Source organism: Macaca thibetana, chromosome 3 (genome assembly GCF_024542745.1).
Source record: "Macaca thibetana thibetana isolate TM-01 chromosome 3, ASM2454274v1, whole genome shotgun sequence".
NCBI lineage: Eukaryota > Metazoa > Chordata > Mammalia > Primates > Cercopithecidae > Macaca > Macaca thibetana.
Genome location: NC_065580.1, coordinates 25,758,519 through 25,781,984, shown reverse-complemented (window position 1 = coordinate 25,781,984; position 23,466 = coordinate 25,758,519). Strand labels below are relative to the sequence as shown.

Here is a 23,466-nt window from a genome sequence, read left to right as displayed (position 1 = left end):
AGGCCTGGTGGTGACAAAATCTCTCAGCATTTGCTTGTCTGTAAGGGATTTTATTTCGCCTTCGTTTATGAAACTTACTTTGGCTAGATATGAAATTCTCGGTTGAAAATTCTTTTCTTTAAGAACATTGAATATTGGCCCCCACTATTTTCTGGCTTACGGGTTTTGCAGAGATCTGCTGTTAGCCTGATGGGCTTCCCTTTGTGGGTAACTCAGCCTTTGTCTCTGGCTGCCGATAGTATTTTTTATTTCATTTCAACCTTGGTGAATCTGACGATTATGTGTCTTGGGGTTGCTCTTCTTGAGGAGTATCTTTGTGGTGCTCTCTGGATTTCCTGAATTTGAATGTTGGCCTGCGTTGCTAGCTTGGGGAAGTTCTTCTGGATAATATCCTGAAGAGTGTTTTCTCAGTTGGTTCCATTCTCCCCGTCACTTTCAGCTACACCAATCAAAGGTAGATTTGGTCTTTTCACATGGTCCCATATTTCTTGGAGGCTTTGTTCATTTCTTTTCACTCTTTTTTCTCTAATCTTGTCTTCTTGCTTTATTTCATCAATTTGATCTTCAATGATACCCTTTCTTCCGCTAGATCGAATCAGCTGTTGAAACTTGTGTATGCTTCACAAAGTTCTCGTACTGTGATTTTCAGCTCTGTCTGTTCATTGAAGCTCTTCTCTACACTGGTTCTTTTAGTTAGCCATTTGTCTAACCTTTTTTCAAGGTTTTTAGCTTCCTTGCAATGGGTTAGAATATGCTCCTTTAACTTGGAGAAGTTTGTTATTACCGACCTTCTGAAGCCTGCTTTTGTCAACTTGTCAAACTCATTCGCCGTCCAGTTTTGTCCCTTGCTCCTGAGGAGTTGTGATCCTTAGGAGAGGAGGTACTCTGGTTTTTGGAATTTTCAGCTGTTTTGCACTGGTTTCTCCCCATCTTTGTGGATTTATCTCCCTTTCGTCTTTGAAGTCGGTGACCTTCGGATAGGGTCTCTGAGTGGACATCCTTTTTGTTGATGTCGATACTATTTCTGTGTGTTAGTTTTCCTTCTAACAGTCAGGACCCTCTGCTGTAGGTCTGCTGGAGTTTGCTGGAGGGCTAGTCCAGACCCTGATTGCCTGGGTGTCACCAGCAGAGCCTACAGAACAGCGAAGATTGCTGCCTGTTCCTTCCTCTGGAGGCTTCATACCAGAGGGGCACCAGCCAGATGCCAGCCAGAGCCCTCCTGTATGAGGTGTCTATCGGCCCCTACTGGGAGGAGTCTCCCAGTCAGGAGATACGGGGATCAGACACCCACTTGAGGAGGCAGTCTGACCCTTAGCAGAGCTCAAACGCTGTGCTGGGAGATCCTCTGCTCTCTTCAGAGCCGTCAGGCGGGGATGTTTAAGTCTGCTGAAGCTGTGCCCGCAGCTGCCCCTTCCCCCAGGTGCTCTGTTCCAGGGAGATGGGGGTTTCATCTGTAAGCCCCTGACTGGGGCTGCTGCCTTTCTTTCAGAGATGCCCTGCCCAGGGAGGAGGAATCTAGAGAGGCAGTCTGGCCACAGTGGCCTTGCTGAGCCATGCACTCCGCCCATTTGGAACTTCGCGGTGGCTTTATTTACTCTGTGAGGGTAAAACCTCCTACTCAAGCCTCAGCAATGGCGGACACCCCTCTCCCCACCAAGCTCAAGTGTCCCAGGTTAATCTCAGACTGCTGCTATGCTGGCACCGAGAATTTCAAACCAGTGGATCTTAAATTTCCTGTGCTCCGTGGGGTGGGACCCACCGAGCCAGACCACTTGGCTCCCTGTCTTCAGCACCCCTTTCCAGGGGAGTGAACAGTTCTGTCTTGCTGGTGTTCCAAGCATCACTGGGGTTTGGAAAAAAAAAACTGCAGCTAGCTCCGTGTCTGCCCAAATGGCCGCCCAGTTTTGTGCTTGAAACCCAGGACCCTGGTGGTGTAGGCACCGGAGGGAATCTCCTAGTCTGTGGGTTGCGAAGACCGTGGGAAAAGTTCAGTATCTGGTCCGGAGTGCACTGTTCCTCATGGCACGGCACAGTCCCTCACAGCTTCTCTTGAGTATGGGAGAGAATTCCTCTACTCCTGTGCTTCCCGGGTGAGGCGACATTCCACCCTGCTTCAACTCGCCCTCCGTGGGCGGCCCCACTGTCCAACCAGTCTCAGTCAGATGAACCAGGTACCTCAGATGGAAATGCAGAAATCCGCCTTCTTCTGTGTCGATGTCACTGGGAGCTGCAAACTGGAGCTGTTCCTATTCGGCCGTCTTGCCAGCAATCTGTGGGTGACTTTTCTGTGAGAGATTTTTTTTTTTAAATCATAGTTTGTAAGTTATAGTTTGCAAAATATGTCATTTAAATGATGCAACAGTCCTATGACGTAGTTAGGGCAGGTACTATGTGATTACTATTACAATTATTATATTTAGATCATTAAGTTTAAGTGTGTGATCAGATATAAAACATTTACTTACAAAATGCAAAGTCAAGGCACAGGTTGGCAAAAGCAAGTAACCCATTAAAAGAAAAATGATTAGCATCCGCTTAGCTTTCCTACATATTAATGAAGAAAAGAAATGACATAATAAAGAACTGAGCAAATAATGGACAATTCAATGAAGAGTCCCTTTCCATGGAAAAATTGGCATTTATCTGATGGAGATTTAAGTATCTAGAATATGTTAAGAACCTCTATAAATCAATAAAACAAACTAATAGAATAATAGGCAAAATTATGAACAGTTTGCGAAAGGGGAATCCAATGCTAATAAATATATGAAAAACCACTTATATTCTACTTAATCAGGTATTATCTTTATAATCACTTTACAGATATGGAAACTGAATGCAGGTAGGTTGAGCGGTTTGGCCAGGTTCAACCAAGATGGTAATTGTTGGAGCCTGGCCTCATGCTGTTCCCAGACTAAATATGTAGGGCATATATTTTGCAAGCCTTTCTCTTTTTCTCCTCAGTCACAGTATTTTGTAATGCACAGAGAAACTAATGTCTAATTTAGATGTAGTAGTTCAACTATAACTTAGAAGGATGGGAGAAGTGTGGAGAAAAGCCAATAATTGTAGTAAAATGTTGGTTTAAGCTTTTGGACTCCCAGTATGTCTTTTCATTTGGCAAACTGCCTTTGGAACATTTCGACTGAGCAGTTACTCCCAGGGAACACAGGTATTTCATTTGTGGCCTCTTTATTCATTTTATTCATGCCTCTGCTGGGATTGCATGAATATGACTATAATGAAACTGGACTTCTTAGTTCTTTTCTTTTTGGTACAAGCATAGGTTAAGCAATAAAAACCTAAAGAGAACACAAATTAAATGATTTTTTTGCTGCTATTTTCTTGATGTGCATTTTATTTCATAAAGTTTTGTTCTGAGTCTTAATATATATCTTAAGAATTTGGATGCCGGGTGCCGTGGCTCATGCCTGTAATCCCAGCCCTTTGAGAGGCCGAGGCGGGCAGATCACGAGGTCAGGAGATCGAGACCATCCTGGCCAACATGATGACCAAAATATAAAAATTAGCTGGGCATGGTGGTGAGTGCCTGTAATCCCAGCTACTTGGGAGGCTGAGGCAGGAGAATTGCTTGAACCTGGGAGGCAGAGGTTTAGTGAGCCTAGGTCTTGTATCTACCAATTTTGTTGAATTATTTTCAAAATTCTAATAGAATATTTAAAAAATATATTTGTATGTTTTCCTGGATTTTGTAGGTAAACAGTAAGTGTCTGCAGGTAAGGGCAGTGCTGTCTCCTTTTCTTAAAGATTCCCCTTTTTGTTTATTTGTTTTTAATTTTTGCATAGCTGGGAAAAATTTAATTTTTGCATAGCTGGGAGGCAATAGCGTGAGTCTTGCCCTTAATGGAAATGGTTCTAAAATGTCATCAAGTATCATATTTCCTTTTCATTTTTGACTGGTTATTTACCCTTCTGAGTGGGAAGCTATAGATTATATTTTTGTTCTTTTAGATTTTAACCTTAATTTTTGACACCTACTGTGCTACAGAGATATTTTAAAGTTATCAAATATCTATTTTTCTTTAATATTTCTAATGCAGTACACATTCCAAGGTATGATTATTATTCTTGCCTATAGCAATTATCAGGTGTTGGTCAAATTATGATTTCCTTTTTCTGTCATTCTTTTTTCATTTACTAATAGAATTCTACTGTGATGAAGAGCTGTGTCTTCATGTATTTCCATATTCATTAATTGTTTAAATCAGTAAAAATTTATGGATATTTACTTTGTTCTATGACTTGTAATCAGGTGCTGTCATTATTTATATTGTTGCTCAAATTGTCCCAAATTTGGCCACTGGTAGCTCCTTCAGGTTGGTTCCTAGGTTGTTCCAACATGTCCCTATCCATTTTTGAAAACTTCCTTACATTCTGGTACCACGAGACATTTCAGACTCACCTTGTACTCCCCCTCCCTTTGCCTTGGAATTAACCATTTCTCTAAGGAGATTTTTTTTTTTTTTAAATTGGAGAATGATATTTTGAAACCTAGATTTGTATTCTAGTTGAATACATTGCTGTTGGTGTAATGTTGCTGTAGTCCCTCTTAGTTGATAGAGCTAGGAGATAATGTAGGTGCATGCTTATGTATATTACGTGTGTATATGTGTGTACACCATACACATGTATGGACAGAAACATATACATCTGTATGTATCTATTTCTGTATGTATTTCTATATAGATCACAGGATCATCTCAATAGATGCAGAAAAAAACATTTGACAAAATCCAGCATCACTTTATGATTAAAACTCTCTGCAAAATTGGCATAGAAAGGAAATACCTTAACGTAATAAAAGCCATCTATGACAAACCCACAGCCAACATAATTCTGAATGGGAAAAAGTTGAAAGCACTCCCCCTGAGAACTAGAACAAGACAAGGACACCCAGTTTCAGCTTTTTGGTTCAACATACTACTGGAAGTCCTAGCCAGAGCAATTAGACAAGAAAAAGAAATAAAGGGCATCCAAATTAGTAAAGAGGAAATCAAACTGTCCCTGTTCACTGATGATATGATGATCATATACCTAGAAAACACCAAAGATTCATCCAAAAAGCTCCTAGACCTCGTGGATCACGAGGTCAGGAGCTCGAGACAACCGTAGCCAACATAGTGAAACTCTGTCTCTACTAAAGAATACAAAAATTAGCTAGGCATGGTGGCATGTGCCTGTAGTCCCAGCTACTCTGGAGGCTGAGGCAGGAGAATCGCTTGAACCCGGGAGGCAGAGGTTGGAGTGAGCCAAGATCGCGCCACTGCACTCCAGCCTGGCAACAGAGCAAGACTTCATCTCTTAATTAATTAATTAATTAATTAAAACAGAAAGATTGAAAAAAAATACATAATTCACCAAAATATATAAAAATAAACCTTAAACATCAGAAATTGTTCAAATGTTATACATAATTCTAGAAATGAAAATTAAACAACACTGTGATAACATTATTTACTTCTCAAATTGGCAAAAATTGTAAAATGAAAACACATTCTGTTGGGAAGGCTGTGCGGAAACAGGTACTGTGACGCACAGGTGGTGGGAATGCAGACTGGTACTACTCTCTTTGGGGGAGAATTTGGCAAGACCTAATAAAACTATACATGAGCATAGATGCTGACCTTATACCATATACAAAAAGTAACCCAAAGTGGATCAAAGACCTAAACATGACCTAAAACTATAAAACTCTCAGAAGAAAACACAGGGGGTAGGCCTCATAACATCGGATTTGGCAAAGATTTCCAAGATACGACATAAAAAGCACAGACAACAATAGTAAAACTAGACTACATCAAAATTTAAAACTTCTGTGTATCAGTGTACATAGTCAACAGAGCAAAAAGGCAACCTATGAAATGGAAGAAAATATTTGAAAATCACACATCTGAAAACATGTTAATATACAGAATATATAAAGAGCCTCTGCCACTCAACGGAAACAAAAACAAATAATCCAATTTTAAAATGGGCAAAGGACTTGAGTAGGTATTTCTCCAAAGATGACCTACAAATGAGCAACAAGCACGTGAAAAAATGTCCAGCATCAGTATCATTACAGAAATGCAAATCAAAACAATAATCCGATATATCCTCATACCCATTAGGATGGCTACTATCAAAAGAAAAAAATACAGAAAATGGCAAGTGTTGACAAGGATACAGAGAAGTAGAACCTTTGTACACTGTTGTTGAGAATATAAAACGGTATACCTGCTGTGAAAACAGCACGGAAGATGCCCAGAAAATTAAATATAGAATTACCATATGATCTAGCAATTCAATTCTAGGTATATATTCAGAAGAATTGAAAGTAGGATCTCAAGGAAATATTGGCACACTCGTGTTCACAGCACCACTATCACAATAGCCAAATGTTCATTGACACACGAATGGATAAAAAAAATATAGTATATATACAATGGAGTATTATTCAGCCTTGAAAAGGAAGGAAATTCTGATATAGGGTACAACATGGATGAATGCTAAAAATATTACGCTAAGTGAAATAACTAGTTACAAAAGACAAATACTACATGATTGCACTTATATGAGGTATCCACAGTAGTCGGATTCATAGAAACAGAAAGTAGAATGGTGGCCACCAGGGGTTGGTGGGGACGGACAAAAAGGAGTTGTTTAATGGGCACACAGTTCCAGCTTTGCAAGATGAAACAGTTCTGGAGACTGGCTGCACAACAATGTGAATATACTTAACACCACTGAACTGTCTACTTTGAAATGGTTGACAGTAAATTTCATGAGTTTTTTTAAAACATTAAAAAAAATTTTAAGCTATAAAAAGATTCCATACATATGAGCTTACCTTTTGATTGAGCTATCCCTCTTCTAGAAATTTAATGATACACCTCCAACAACATGAAAACACACATGCATGTTATTTATCTCCTAGATCACAGTGGATTATCTCTTTGATATGCTGTTGGAATTCAGTTAGCTAGTAATTTTTTTTTTTTTTTTTGAGGATTTTTGTGTCTATGTTCATTGGGGGTATTGGTATGTACTTCTTTTTCTGTTATGCCCTTTCCTGGTTTTGGTAATAGGGTGATACTGGCTTCATAGAATGATTTAAGGAAGATTCCCTCTTTTTCTGTCTTGTGGAATAATGTCTATAGGATTGATACCAATTCTTCTTTGAATGTCGGATAGAATTTGCTGTGAATCTGTCTGGTCCTGGACTTTTTTTTGTTGGCAGTTTTTTAATTACCATTTCAGTCTCGCTGCTTGTTATTGGTTTGTTTAGAGTTTTCATTTCTTTCTGGTTTAATCTAGGAGGATTGTATATTTCCAGGAACTTTTCCATCTCCTCTAGGTTTTCTAGTTACTGCTCATAAAGGTGTTCATAGCCTTGAAAGATCTTTTGTATTTCTTTGGTAATGGTTGTAATATCTCCCATTTCATGTCTAATTCAGCTTATTTCGATCTTCTTCTTTTCTTGATTAATCTTGCTAATGTTCTATCAATTTTATTTATCTTTTCAAGGAACCAGCTTTTTTTTTTTTTTTTGTATTTTATTTATTTATTTTTTATTGTTGTTTGTTTCAATTTCATTTAGTTCTGTGGTGATCTTGGTTCTTTTCTGCAGCTGGGTTTGGGTTGGGTTTGTTCTTGATTCTCTGGTTCCTTAAGGTGTGACCTTAGATTGTGCTCTTTCAGACTTTTTGAGGTAGGTGTTCAATGCTATGAACTTTGCTCTTAGCACCACTTTTGCTATATCCCAGAAGTTTTGATAGGTTGTGTCACTGTTACTGTTTAGTTCAAAGAATTTTCAGATTTCCGTCTTGATTTCCTTGTTGATGCAAAGACCATTCAGGAGCAGGTTATTTAATTTCTCTGTATTTGTATTGTTTTGAGGGTTCCTTTTGGAGTTGATTTCCAATTTTATTCCACTGTGGTCTGAGAGTACTTGTTATAATTTTGATTTTCTTAAACTTGTTGAGACTTGCTCTGTGGCCTATCATAAGGTCTGTCTTGGAGAATGTTCCATGTGCCACTGAATAGAATGTATATTCTGCAGTTGTTGGATAGAATGAGAACGTAAATATCTGTTTGTCCATTTGTTCTATGATATGGTTAAGTCCATTGATTCTTTGTTGACTTTCTGTCTTGATGACCTGTCTAGTGCTGTCAGTGGAGTATTGAAGTCCACCACTACTATCATGTTGCTGTCTATCTCATTTCTTAAGTCTAGTAGTAAATATTTTATAAATTTGGGAGCTCCAGTGTTAGGTACATATGATTTAGGATTGTGGTATTTTCCTGTTGGATTAGTCCTTTTATCATTATCTAATGTCCCTTTGTCTGTTTTAGCTGCTGTTGCTTTAAAGTTTGTTTTGTCTGATATAAAAATAGCTATTCTTGCTCACATTTCCTGTCCACGTGCATGGAATCTCTTTTTCTACCCTTTTACGTTAGATTTATGTGAGTTCTTATGTGTCAGGTGAGTCTCTTGAAGATGGCAGATACTTACTTGGTTGGTGAGTTCTTATCCATTCTGCCATTCTGTATCTTTTACGTGGAGCATTTAGGCAATTTACATTCAACATTAGTATTGAGATGTGAGGTACTGTTCTATTCATCATGCTATTTGTTGCCTGAATACCTTGTTTTTTTTTTTTTTCATTGTGTTATTGTTTTATAGGTCCTGTGAAATTTATGATTTAAGAAGGTTTTGTTTTGTTGTATTTTCAGTATTTGCTTCCAGATTTAGAGCTCCTTTTAGCAGTTCTTGTGGTGGCTTAGTAGTGGCGAATTCTCTTAGCATTTGTTTGTCTGAAAAAGACTGTATCTTTCCTTCATTTATGAAGCTTAGTTTTGTTGGATATGAAATTCTTGGCTGATAATTGTTTTGTTTAAGGAGGCTAAATATAGGACCTCAATCCCTTCCAGCTTGTAGGTTTCTGCTGAGAAATCTCCTGTTAATCTGATAGGTTACCTGATGCTTTTGCCTCACAGCTGTTAAGATTCTTTCCTTCGTCTTGACTTTAGATAACCTAATGACTATGTGCCTGAGTGGTGATCTCTTTGCTATGAATTTACCGTGTGTTCTTTGAGTTTCTTATATTTGGATGTCTAGATCTCTAGCTAGGCCAGGGAAGTTTTCCTTGATTATTCCCTCAAGTAAGTTTTCCAAACTTTTAGATTTCTCTTCTTCCTCAGGAACACCAATTAATTTTAGGTTTGGTTGTTTAACATAATTCCAGATTTCTTGGAAGCTTTGTTCATTTTTTTTTTTTTTGATTCTTTGTCTCTGTCAGATTGGGTTAATTCAAAAGCCTTGTCTTTGAGCTCTGAAGTTCTTTCTTCTACTTGTTTAATTCTATTGTTGAAACTTTCCAGTGTATTTTGCATGTCTCTGAGTGTCTTTTATTTCCAGAGGTTGTGATTGTTTTTTATTTATGATATCTATTTCTCTCAAGATTGTTACATCCATAGCTTGCATTAATTTTTAAATTTGTTTTTCACCTTTCTCTGGTGCCTCCTTGAGTAGCTTAATAATTGACCTTCTGAATTCTTTTTCTGTCAATTCAGTGATTTCTGCTTGGTTTGGATCCATCACTAGTGAGCTACTGTGATCTTTTGGGGGTGTTACAGAACCTTGTTTTGTCATATTACCAGAATTGTTTTTCTGGTTTCTTCTCATTTGGATAGACTATGTCAGAGAAAGGATCTGGGACTCAAGGACTGCTGTTTAGATTTTTTTGTCCCACAGCATGATCCGTTGATGTGGTGCTCTCTGCATTCCCCTGTGGTTGGGGCTTCCTGACTGCTGGACTGCTGTGATTGTTATTGCTCTTCTGGGTCTAGCCACCCAGCAGAGCTACCAGGCTATGGGCTGGTACTTGGGGGTGTCTTCAAAGAGTCCTGTGATGTGATCTGTCTTCAGGTCTCTCAGCTGGTCTCTCAGCCAGCACTTGCTCCAGTTACCACCACCACACTTGGCTAATTTTTGTATTTTTTGTAGAAAAGGGGTCTCCCTATGTTGCCTATGCTGAACTCGAGCTCCTGGGCTCAAGTGATCCTCCCACCTTGGCCTCCCAATGTGATGGGATTACAGACATGAGCCAGGCACTGGACTTAATCTTGTCTTTTCCTTCCGTTATTTTTTTCTGAGTTTCATCACTTCCTTCTCACTCGTTCATGTTTTTTGTCCATGTCTTTTCTTAGTTTTGGAATTTCTGGCTCAAGGTGGCTTTTCATATCCCTCATCCTGCCTATTTCTTTATCTGTACTTTGTTCTCTGTTTTGGTGTCTTGTATTTCCTCAGTGTTTCCTATGAATTATTCATATGAGCCCCTCTCTTGGACATTTAATAATTTATTATTTATCTTTGAGTTTTTTTTTTTTTTTTGAGACAGGGTCTTTCTCGGTTACCCAGGCTGGAGAGCAGTGGTGCAATCATACCTCTCTACAGCCTTGAACCTAGGCTCAAAGGGATCCTTCTGCCTTAGCCTCCCAAATAGCACTACAGATGTGAGCAACCACATTTGGCCAACTTTTTTATTTTTGTTTTTTTGTAGAGATGGGGTCTCACTATGTTGCCCAGGATGGTCTCAAACTCCTGGCTTCAAGAAGTTCTCCTATTTTGACCTCCTAATATACTGGGATTACAGGCGTGAGTCAGAGCACCCGGCCTAAATTCGTCTTTTTCTTCCATTTCTTTTCTGAGGGTCATCATTTTCTCTTCACACTTTCCTGTTTTTTGTCCATATCTTTTCTTAGTTTTTGAATTTCTGGCTTTTCCCATCCCAAATTCTTGTTTGAGTATATTGGTTCCTTCTGGAATGTTGCCTTCTAGTTTTCTTGTGGTTCATGGTTGTTTTGTTGAAGGGAATTTACCCCTGTTGCTGTGTGTTGGATATTCTGTCTTTTTAAAATAATACTTCAGTGTGAGTCTGTTCATCATTTTTTTCTGTTCATTTTTATGATATTGGGGTGTTTTATAGGATTTTTAGCTCATTGGCTCCCTCTTCTGTCACTATAGCAAAGTCCAGATTTTTGTTTGTTTTGGTGGCAGCGGAAGGTTGTATGGTCTCTGAATTTTAGCTCTCTTGTCATTGGTAGGATTCCAAAATTTCCCCTTTTTTCCTGTTTCTCTTTTAGCCATCCAATAGCCAAAGGGCATTTCTCTCTACTTATTTTTTTCTTATTTGTTTCCCAGGAGGTACGTGTTTCAAAAACTGGTCCTTAAGATTGTGTCTGCTTTTACAGCCCATCCCTATAGTCAGCTCTATTATCTGTCTGGATGCCTTTTAAGTATTTTGAAACTTAGGGTTGACTTTGTCTTTCCTCTGATGGTTTTAGATCAACCTTAAGTTCATCAGTAATTCCCTTCTCTCTTTGTTACAGTTTTTCACATTCTACCTTTGTTTGCAATAAAGCCTTCTGGCAGATCAGGGGCAGAGGAGGAGCATGAGAGATCACTTGCTGGGATTAGGTGTTTTTTTTTCTTATTTTTATTTACTGTTGTTTTGGATTTTGGCCAGTTTCTGTTTTCTTTTTTTTTTTTTTTTTTTTTTTTTTTTTTTTTTTGAGGCAGAGTCTCGCTCTGTCGCCCAGGCTGGAGTGCAGTGGCCGGATCTCAGCTCACTGCAAGCTCCGCCTCCCGGGTTTACACCATTCTCCTGCCTCAGCCTCCCGAGTAGCTGGGACTACAGGCGCTCGCCACCGTGCCCGGCTAGTTTTTTGTATTTTTTAGTAGAGAAGGGGTTTCACCGGGTTAGCCAGGATGGTCTCGATCTCCTGACCTCGTGATCCACCCGTCTCGGCCTCCCAAAGTGCTGGGATTACAGGCTTGAGCCACCGCGCCCAGCCCAGTTTCTGTTTTCTAGTGATCCTGAGGACATGGTTTTTGTGTAGCTTTGCTTCTTCTTTTTCTTGTTCTCTGTTGCTTCTGGAGGAAAGATTGAAAGATGGAGATATAAGCAACCACCATTGTCAGCCTGGGAGTTTCTAAAGCCAAACGTTTTAAAAGTGCCTTTTTAACTATTTTTCTTAATTTTGAGTTTTGATATTACATTTCATCACATTATCTCATTAAATTTGCACACCTCTGAGCTACACATATTATCTCCATTTCACAGATGAAGAAATCAAGGTCCAGCAAGATTAAATGACTCAAGGGAGATCACACAACTAGAAATGATAGAGATTCTAATCAACTCTGAAATTGTATGATGCCAAGCTCTTGTTCTTTCTCTGCATCTTGCCATCTCTCTGAGTAACTGAAGTTAGAAAACCCATGCATTAACGAAATACTGCAACCTAAAACATTTTAGTGATTATAAACTGTCAATTTATTCATCTGTTCCTTATCCTTTCTGTTATCTTGTATTCCTGCCTCTTCTCCACTGGCTGCTACTCCTTGACCTTCTAAGGTACATTTTCTTTCCTGTAAATGAGATCATGTACAATAAGTGCTGTCTCTTGAGAAAAATGATTCAACAGATGTCAATTTTGTTTATTTTATTTATTTATTTTCCTAATAGAGCTTTCTACTCTATCTCCCCTTAAAGCAGACCTACTATCATTTCCCTCTTGGCTCACTTTCACTTACGGGAGGACCCGTGCACACTCACCTGGCTTTCAAAACTCACTGCCCTCCCTGTGCAAACTCCGCACTTAATGGAAAGGATAGCCCCAAGTAGCAGTTGGCAACAACTTTTGGCCGCCTCCTTTCTGGAGTGGGTGTTATATTGTCTGTAGTTTTCTTTAAAGTAATTTAATTTGCACCTTAGGGGTGCTTAGTTAACATTTTTGAAGTACCTTAATCATGAATCTACACTCCAGGGGTAGTTAGTTAACATTTGAAAGACCCTAATCAAAATTCAGTACTCCAGAGGCAGCCAGTGCCTCAGATACTGCTCTCAACCTGCACCAGTGGGTGCATTAATTAGAATAAAAGATGTAAGAAGTAATTTTTCACTGGTGAAGGGAATGCTATTTAAGATGTGTAGTTGTCCAGTTTCCACACAGAGATAAGACATGAGTGGAGGCTAAGGATACAGATTTGGCAAGGGCAACAGCCTTCCAACCTAGGTAGGCCCTTGATTTGGTCCTGTGCTTGCTGCTTTTGATGGAGGATTGGTTTGATTGGCTCACCTGGCCTGTGGAGCGCATTCTGTATTACCCTGCATGGGCCAAATCAGGTCTGCTTCTGTCTACTTCTCCACCCAGTGCTCATTGGACCCGTACTCCAGCTCCTCTCCATGTTTGCATTGCTTGTCCACAGAGATGTTACTCTCAATCTTGAGTCAGATGATTTCTTTTTAATTTCTTAATTTATATTTTTACATTTAATTATATTTTGAGCATATTGGATATGTTAAGTGTGAATTTATAGTGCCATTTTGATCAGAAGCACTCACATTATTTTTAAATGGTAACTTTCTGTAGGGCTTGTAGATAAGTAACTTTTTTGATACTCTAGTGGTCTAATTAGACTGGGTAATGTTTTTGAACACTTCTTTTTATATTGAATTCTATTCAGTAGTGGCAGACAATTCTCATGTGATAGAGGGATAATATTCTTGAATACATGTGATTTAAGTTATGTAGATTGAAATCATATATGTGATTTTTGTGTAATTTGTGTATCATGTATAGTATAAGGAATGACATCTACCAAGAGTTTCTATAGTAAACACTATTATTGTCCTATATCTTAGTTAACATGTACAAATATAAATGAAATAATTTAGTTTATTAAGTAAAAAGGTGAAATATATCACCAGGGCCCTTACCTTCTGGGGTTTGGTGATGTATATGTATGGTATGGCATATGTTACTGATCTTGTCCCACCAAATATACTGAGCAAAGGAAGCAGTCATGATGAACTGGTGGTCTAGATTGCTTTCTGTACTTGCTAGGACATGAAGTCGTTTTTTAAATAAAATATTTAACTGTATAAATAGTCTATTTAGCTTTTTTATGTTATTTTTTAAATGAGCCATCTATAATATAGGTATACATGTAAGTAGCTGTAGGCTATGTAACCAAGGATATATAGATGTAAACTCTCCTTTTTTTTGAGACACAGTCTTGCTCTCTTGCCCAGGCTAGAGTGCAGTGGCGCGATCTCGGCTCACTGCAACTTCTGTCTCCTGGGTTCGAGCAATTCTCCTGCCTCAGTCTCCTGAGTAGCTGGGATTACAGGTGTGCACCACCACACCCAGCTACTTTTTTTATTTTTAGTAGAGACGGGGTTTCACCATATTGACCAGGATTGTCTCGATCTCGATCTCTTGAACTTGTGATCCGCCTGCCTTGGCCTCCCAAAGTATTGGGATTACAGGCATGAACCACCACGCCCAGCCTGTAAACTGTACTTAGTGGAATCATGGAATTGTAGAGAATGAAAGGACTCATGTAGTCAATCCTTTCATGAGTCCCAGAGAGTTTTAGCTAAGCCCTCCTTTCATGATTCCATTCTTAGCTTCAATCACAGAGATGATTTATAGCCATTTAGACATATATACCAATATATCCATATCTCTATATATAATGTGTGTGTGTGTGTGTGTGTGTGTGTGTGTGTGTAGGGGGCTGTGATCACAAGCACTTGGGACCAAGAGAATTTTAGTAGAAATAATTGGTTAAAGGGCATTCAAATCTTTTAATATTTAGCATTATCTTATCAGTCTGTGAAAGTCTTCAAAACTAGGTTTGAGAAATCTTCACTCTTTAAGACCCTCAGAGCAGAATAATCAAGGGTAAGAGATTTGGGGAAAGGAAGTAAAGTATTTCTAATTTTAAAGTGTTCTAAAACCTACATGCTGAGTACATATCGTAGCAATATAGATACTAGGGAATGACTAGGAGTTTAGTCGTTTGGAAATATGTATATTTTGTTATAATTCTGGTGTGAGACTTTACTGCATTCCTGTTAACTTATTTTTGTACAGGGCTTTTTTCATAAAGCACCAATAATTCTACCTGACCTCACAGGGTTTTGTGATATTAGACTAGTCATGGTTGATTATATTATCCTTTTAAATTGCCTTTTAATTTTCAGCTGATGTAAGTGAAATAGATAATATAAATTAATTAATATTGGATCTGTTCAGTGTTTATGCTCTAGGAGATTTCAGGAAACAAACAGGAAGATAAGATTCTAAACAAGTGCCATTTGGGGCTGTGTCATTTTATTACTCATACCTTGCTTATTTGCTGTTTTTTAATGGGCTATCTATCATATTAGTGTGTATATAAGAGGCTACATGTGACATAATCTCAGGCCTTATTGATTTAAACTGCATTTACCTCATCACTAATCACCTTTGTGGAAGGTAGCTGCAGTGTTCAGGGGGCACTTTGTATGTGTCCGTTTGTGACTCATGTGCTCTTTTGTGAAGAGCATTTTGTCTCACCTAAATTCCTATTACTTTTTTGTCCTTCTTGAAGCTCTGCTTACAGTTTTGCGTGTTTCTACCCCCAATCCCCAAACATGCTGAATTTAGTTGGCTTGTTGACTGCTAAATACTTTTCTCTCCTTGCTGTGGTGTTGGTTTTGCTGGATGGAGTACTTCTCATCTAGCTTCTTCATGTGTAAAACAAAACCAGTAACTGAAATTTCAGATTTGGAAATATTAATGTCTTTTTTTTTTTGATCTGCCTTCAGCGTTGCGTTGTCATCTTTATAAGCTTAAGACTTCTTGGTTTTATTCCAAGTTTTACTAATATTCAAAAAGTTTATTTGTTAAATCCCATATCATCAAATGCCCTCCACATTGCAAGTAAAACCACATGAATCTGGTCATTATACCTCTCTCTCCTCATAGATTTCAGGGATCTAATGAGTCTAGTAAGATTTGCATCATGGATAATTAGAGGACTTATAAGAATAAAAAACTTGTGTAAGTGATTATATCATGTATGTAATTAAAATGGTTTTGATTCAGATTTAAATGCTTTTTTTTTTTTATTGTGGTAAAGTCACATACCATAAAACCTACCATTTTAACCATTTTGGAATGTACAGGTCCACAGTATTAAATACACTGATAGTGTTGTGCAACCATCACCAGCATCCATTTCCGTAACTCTTTTCATCTTATAAAACTGAAACTCTACTCATTAAAGACCAATTCCCCATACCCCTCTTCTCCCAGCTCTTGGCAACCACCATTCTACTTTCTGTTTCTATGAATTTGACTAATCTAAGTACTGCATATAAGTAGAATCATACAGTATTTGTCTTTTTTTTGACTGAGTTATTTCATTTAGCATAATATACTCAAGGTTCATCCATGTTGTAGCATGCATCCAAATTTCCTTTTTAAAGCTGGATAATATTCCATTGTATGTATATATCACATTTTGCTTATCCATTCATGTGTTGATGAACGCTTGAGTTGCTTCCACATTTTAGTGATTGTGAATAATGCTGCTGTGAAAATGAGTGTAGTCTTCAAGACCCTGATATCTCTTCAAGACCTTGCTTGCAATTAAGTATATACTCAATTAGAATTGCTGGATATATAGTAATTTCATTTTTAATTTTTTGAGGAACTGCAATACGGGTTTTCGTAGTGACTGTACCATTTTACGTTCCCAACAACAGTGCACAAACGTTCCAATTTCTCTACATCCTTGCCAACTCTTGCTATTTCCTGTTTCTTTGGGGGGAAATGGTGGTGATATTAACAGTAGCCATCCCAATGAGTGTAGGGCGGCATCTCATTTTAGCTTTGATTTGCATTTTCCTAATGATTAGTGATGTTAGGCATCATTTTAAGTGCATATTGGCCATTTGTATATCTTCTTTGGAAAAATGTCTATTCAAGTCCCTTGCACATATTCAAGTTGACTTTTTTGTTGAATTTAGGAGTTCTGTATGTATTTTGTATATTAATCCCTTATCCAATAGGAGATTTTGAATTTTTTCTCCAATCTTTTGGTTGCCTTTTTACTCCATTCTTCGTGTCTTTTGGTGCACAAAAATTTTAAAATTTTCATGCAGTCCAATTTGATTATTTTTTCTTTTATTGCTTTTGTTTTTGGTATCATATCCAAGAAATCATTACCAAATCCAATGTCATAAAGCTTTTGCCCTGTGTTTTCTTCTGAGAGTTTTATTGTTTTAGGTCTTATATTTAGAACTTTGATCTATTTTGAGTTAACTTTTGTATATGGTGTTAGATAAGGATCCAACTTCACTTTTGTATGTAGATATTGTTTCCCTGTACCACATTTGTTGAAAGGTTGTCCTTTCCCCATTGAATGGTCTTGGCATTCTCGCCAAAAATCATTTGACTGCATATGTGAAGTTTTTTTGCCTAGGGTCTCTTTTCTATTCCATTGGTCTATATATTTGTCTGTGTGCCAGCACCACAGTGTTTTGATTACTGTAGCTTCTAAGTAAGTTTGAAATTAGGAAGTAAGTTTTGAAATTAGGAAGTGTGAGTCTTCTAGATTTGTTCTTCTTTTTTAAGATGATATTGGCTATTTTGGATCCCATGAGATTCTACATGAATTTTAGGATGGTCTCTCTCTGCAAAAAAATGTCATTGGGAATTTGATGGGGGTTGCATTGACTTTGTAGATTGCTTTAGGTATAATAATATTGACATCTTAACAGTAGTAAATCTTCCAGTCCATGACATGTGATGTGTTTCTATTCATTAATTATAATTTATTACTTTAGCAGTGTTTTATAGCTTTCGTTATATAGCTTATATATATATATATAGTAGCTTTCATTATATAAGTTTTTCACCTTTTTCGTTAATTCCTGATTATTCTTTTAAATGTAAATTGAATTATTTTTATAATTTCCTTTTGAGATTGTTCACTGTTAGTGTATAGAAATGCAACTGACTTGATCATGGTGTTTAGTCCTATAAGTATGCTGCTGAATTCAGTTTGTTAGTGTTTTGTTGAGAATTTTTACATCTGTATTCATAAGGGATATTGGTCTGTAGTTTTCTTATAGTGCTTTTGTCTGGCTTTGGTATCAGGGCAATTCTGGCCTCATAGAATAACTTAGGAAGTTTTCTTCCTTCTTCTAGAATTTTTTGGAAAAGTTTGGTTTTCTTTAAATGTTTGGTAGAATTGACCAGTGAAGCCATCGGGTCTAGAGCTTTTCTTTGTTGGGAGATTTTAGACTACTTATTTAATCTCCTTACTAGTTATAGATCGATTTGGATTTTCTATTTCTTTGTGATTTAGTGTTGATAGGTTTTATGCTTCCAGGAAATTATATGTTTCATCTATGTTATATAACTTAGTGTTGTACAATTATTCACAGTACTCTGTTATTATCAATTTATTTATCTAGAATCAATGGTAATGTAACTTCTATTTCTGAATTTAGTCATTTGAGTCTTCTCTATTTTTTTCTTAGTTCACCTGGCTAAAGGTTTGTTATTTGCTGAGACTAGCTCGGTCGGGGAGACCATAACCCAGCGGTGCTACAGGAATTAAAGACACACACACAGAAATATAGAGATGTGAAGTGGGAAATCAGGGGTCTCACAGCCTTCAGAACTGAGAGCCCCGAACAGAGATTTACCCACGTATTTATTAATAGCAAGCCAGTCATTAGCATTGTTTCTATAGATATTTGATTAACTAAAAGTATCCGTTATGAGAAACGAAGGGATGGGCTGAAATAAAGGGGTGGGTCTGGCTAGTTATCTGTAGCAGGAGCATGTCCTTAAGGCACAGATCGCTCATGCTATTGTTTGTGGTTTAAGAACGCCTTTAAATGGTTTTCCACCCTGGGCAGGCCAGGTGTTCCTTGCCCTCATTCCTGTAAACCCACAACCTTCCAGCGTGGGTGTTATGGCCATCATGAACATGTTACAGTGCTGCAGAGATTTTGTTTATGGCCAGTTTTGGGGCCAGTTTATGGCCAGATTTTGGGGGGCCTCTTCCCAACAGTTATTTTTGATGATGTTTTCAAAGAACCAACTTTGGTTTCATCAGTTTTTGGTATTGTTTTTCTGTTCTCTGTTTTATCTCTGCTCTAATCTTTATATTTTTTCTGCTAGCTTTGGTTTAGTTTGTTCTTTGTTTTCAAATTCCTTAAGCTGTAAAATTAAGCTGTTGTTTTGAGATCTTTTTTGTTTTTTACCGTAAGCATTTATAACTATAAATTTCTTCTTTTTTTTTGCTGTTTTTCCTGCATCCTGTAAATTGTATTTTCATATGTTCTGTTTTCATTTTCCTTAATCTCTAGGTATTTTTCTAATTTCCTTTGAGGTTTCTTCTTTGATACATTGGTTTTTAAAGAGTGTGTTAATTGACACAAAGTTGTGAATTTTCCCTTTTTAACTTTGGTATTGATTTCTAACTGTATCCCTATTTAGTTAGAGAAGATACTTTGTGTGATACATTCTGCTTAAATCTATTGAGACTTAATTGGCAGCCTAATATATGGTTTGTTCTGGAAAATGTCCCATGTGTACTTGAGAAGAGTGTGTATGTTGCTGTTTTGGGGTAGAGTGTTCCGTATGTGTCTGTTAGATCTAGTTGGTTGATTGTGTTAAGTCTTCTATTTCCTTATTTCTCTCTGGTTGTTCTATCAATTATCAAGAGTAGGGTATTGAAGTCTTCAACTGTTATAGAACTGCGCATTTCTGCCTTCAATTCTGTCAGTTTTTGCTTCATATATTTTGATAGTCTGTCATTAGGTGTATAAATGTTTATAACGGTTATATCTTCTTACTGTGTTGAGCCTTTTATTAATATATAATGTCCTTCTTTGTCTCTTGTAATCTTTTTTGATTTGAAGTCTATTTTTTTCTGATATTAGTATAGTTACCCCTGCTCTTTTTTTGCTACTATTTTCATGGAATATCTTTTTCCAGCCTTTTACTTTCAGTCTATTTGTGCCTTTGAATCGATTTGTGCCTTTGTAGACAGCATATCATTGGGTCATGAATTTTTATTCATTCTGCTAGTCTCTGTCTTTTGGTTGGACAGTTTACCCCATTTACGTTTAAAGTAATTACTGATAAGGAGTGACTTATTTCAGACATTTTGCTATTTTTTTCCATATGCATTATTATTTTTTTGCCCTTCATATTCTACATTACTGTATTGTGTTTAGTTGACTTTTTATAGTGAAATGTTTAAATTCCTTTCTCATTTCCCGATGGTATACATTCTGTAGCATTTTTCTTTGTGCTTACCATAGGACTTACGTTTAACATTCTAAAGTTATAACTCTCTAACTTGAATTTATACCAGTTTAACTTCAAGAAAATACAAAACATCCACTCCTTTAATGGATCTGTCCCTAAAACTTTTGATTGTTGATGTCACAAAATTATATTTTTATACATTGTGTGCTCAAAAACATAAGCTAATAAATCTTTTAAATGCAGTAGCCTCTTATATGATGTAGAAAACAAAATGTGAATTTACAAACCGAAGTTAACAGTAATACTAGCTTTTAGACTAATTATTTTTAAAATCTTTTAATATTTTAAATTATGTAGAAAACAAAGTTACAGTTAGAAATAATTGTCTTGTAACACTACTAATTTTTATAATTGCCTAGACATTTATCTTTATTGAGATATTTATGTCTTCATATGCCTTCTAGTTACTGTCTAATGTCCTTTCTTTTTAACATGCAGGACTTTCTAAAGCATTTCTTGCATGGCAGTCCTGATGGTACTGTAATCCTGTAGCTTTTGTTTACCTGGCAATGTCTTAATTTTTCTCAATCACTTTTGAAGGACAGTTTTGCGAGATACAGAATTCTTAGTTGACAGTTTTTTATTTGTTTGTTTGTTTGTTTTGGCACTTTGAATGAATCCACTGCCCTCTGGCCCCTGAAGTTTCTGATGAGAAATCTGTGGATAATCTTATTGGGGATCCTGTATGTGATGAGTAACTTCTCTCAAGATTCTCTCTTTGTCTTTTGAAAGTTTGATTCTAGTGTGTCGTGGTGTGGGTCTCTTTGAGTTCCTCTCACTTGGAGTTTGTTGAACTTCTTGGATATTTATATTCATGTATTTCATCAAATTTGAGATGCTTTCTGCTATTATTTCTTTAAATATTCTCTGCTCTTTTCTCTTTTTCTTCTCCTTTCAAAACTCTCACAATGTCTAAATTAGTGCATTTGATTGTATCCTGTGGGCTCTCTTCACTTCTCTTCAATCTTTTTTCATTCTGTTCTTCAGATGATAATTTCCATTGTCTTATCTTGATGTTTGCTGATTTTTTCCTTCTCTCTGCTCATATCTGCCTTTGAATCCCTCTAGTGAATTTTTCATTCCAAGTATACTTTTCAACTCAAGAATTTCTTATTCTTTTTTTTTAGTTTTTATATCTCTTTATTGATATTGCCAGTTTGTTTATATATCATTTTCTTGATTTTCTCTATATTTTTTGTTATTTGAGCATCTTTAAAATAGTTAAAACTTAAAAAAAAAACTTTTTAAAAGTTTTTTTCTTAATGTATCTATCATTAAGTCTTTTTCAGGGACAGGTTCTGTTGATTAATTTTTTTTCCTTTGACTGGGCCATATTTTCCTCTCTATTTGTATGCTTTGTGATTTTTTTGTTGTTGTTGAAAACTGGGTATTTCAGTTTAATGATGTGGTGACTCTGCAAATCGGATTCTCCCTCTTTTCTAGGGTTTGCTGGGTTTTGATGTTGTTATTGTTTTATAAATTACTGTAGCCAGTGTCTATCCCAAGGATCAGCCTGGGTGTTAATTTAAGATCTCCTCAAATTAAGCTTTTCTAAGCCTGCACCTTTACATGAGCATGCACGGTCACTTTATAATTTTTTGAATACATTCAGTTGTTTTTGAATGTCCTAGTCCCAATGTTTGGGTTTAAAAAGGGAGCAAGAGAAAAATAAAGGTGGTGGGGGAAGGCTGTTGGCTCTTTAAATTCCCTGGAATTTACTTCAGCAAGAGTAGGAGAGGCTTGAAAAATTGGAGGAGGTGCAACAGCAATGGTCACCCACCTCTTTGTACCTCTGTGATTAGAGGAAGCAATCAGCGATTGGAGCATAGGTTCTTGATACTTGGTGGGCAGGGTTCTTTTTGCCCATCGTGTCTCCACCAGGTGTGTGCAAGCTACTCCAGGAATAGGTACAGGGGTATCTGCCACAGTGCTGGGTAGCTACTGTGGTAAGAGCTGTAATTGACCGAAATTAACCACAATTTACCATCTAAGCCTTCCCTTGGAAGTTGCAAGCCTTACATAGACTCCAGAGTTACAAAATAGTTACATCAGAGAGATTCTGCCAGTACAGTCCTGTTGGTGGGGGAGATTCTTGGTGCTTCCTACTCTGCAACCTTCCCAGAATCCTCCTTAAGTGCATTTTATAAGTTGGGAACCCCCAAAATAGGGACTGAGGAGAATGCCCTACAGTGGATTTCAGATCATCTGAAATAGAGGTTTTACGGACTTTATGCAGCAGTTACAAGAACTCATTCCATTTACTGGGATGTTTTCTTTCTTCCCTAGTAGATTTCAGTACCATTCCAGTAGTGCTGAATAACTTAGAATGACTTGTAGTCTAATTGAGTTTAAATCTACTAAGGAAGAATGTATTCATTCTTGCAAGATATTGCGTATTGTTAAAATCTCACATTTGTTTTCAGGGTTGGAGGACAGAGGTGGATGGGGCAAACTTTTGACTATTAGTCTCCATCTTCAGGCTTATACCCACTTTTGCTTTTGTATATCTTAATCCAGCCATTTGTAAAGTGAGGCAGTTACTTTTAAGTCAGAGATTTGTAACCTGTTTTTTTTGGCATTGTGGAAACCCGGAATTCCTATGTGAGGTTTTGCATAAGTATATTCATTCTTTGGAGAGCAAGGCCTGTGGCTTTCAGTAGATAACAGAGATCTCCTATCAGCAGTTCTCCCCTCTCCCCAACTTGCCACAGGGGTTAAGAACTAAAGTTTTGGTTATTTCTTCAATTTCAATGCCAAATTGTTTGAATGAATGCTGTATTCTAAAGATCTACAGAGGCTTTTGACATATAACATTACTTCTCAGAAACCTTTCATGGATTATTAGCAAGATCTGTCTCCTATAGATAATGATGTTGTAGCAGACTATGTTTAAAGAAAAATAGGTTGTTCTTTTGTATTTATGAAATACCTCTTCGTTACTCTATTTCCTCAAAGTCTTGTCTCACTTGTATGTACTGTTTTTCCTTAATCTTTTTAAAAAATTTATTACAATTTTAATTTATTTACCACCCTTTCCCCTGTGTGTATTTATGATGTCTTTTTCTCCAGTGACTTACCACTTTTAACTAACAAATACAAACCTGAGGCTAGGATCCAGCTCTTTAGAATTCTCTTGCAGCACCACATATGGCATTTTATAAACAGCGAGTGCCTAATAAATGTCATGGGCCAGCGGACTCATGGCAGAAGTAGTAGTCTGTGGAAAACTTCCCACGGTGATTTGTTTACTAATTTTTATTGCATCTGCCTCTT

At 37.1% G+C, this 23,466-nt stretch overlaps 2 protein-coding genes across 5 annotated transcripts in view; one reads left to right on the top strand and one right to left on the bottom strand.

The window, feature by feature from the left end:
* EXOC4 (exocyst complex component 4) overlaps window positions 1–23,466 on the top strand; it is an 816,109-nt gene that overhangs the window by 80,366 nt on the left and 712,277 nt on the right. The gene's annotated exons all lie outside the window — the stretch shown is intronic.
* CHCHD3 (coiled-coil-helix-coiled-coil-helix domain containing 3) overlaps window positions 1–23,466 on the bottom strand; it is a 1,241,194-nt gene that overhangs the window by 552,750 nt on the left and 664,978 nt on the right. The gene's annotated exons all lie outside the window — the stretch shown is intronic.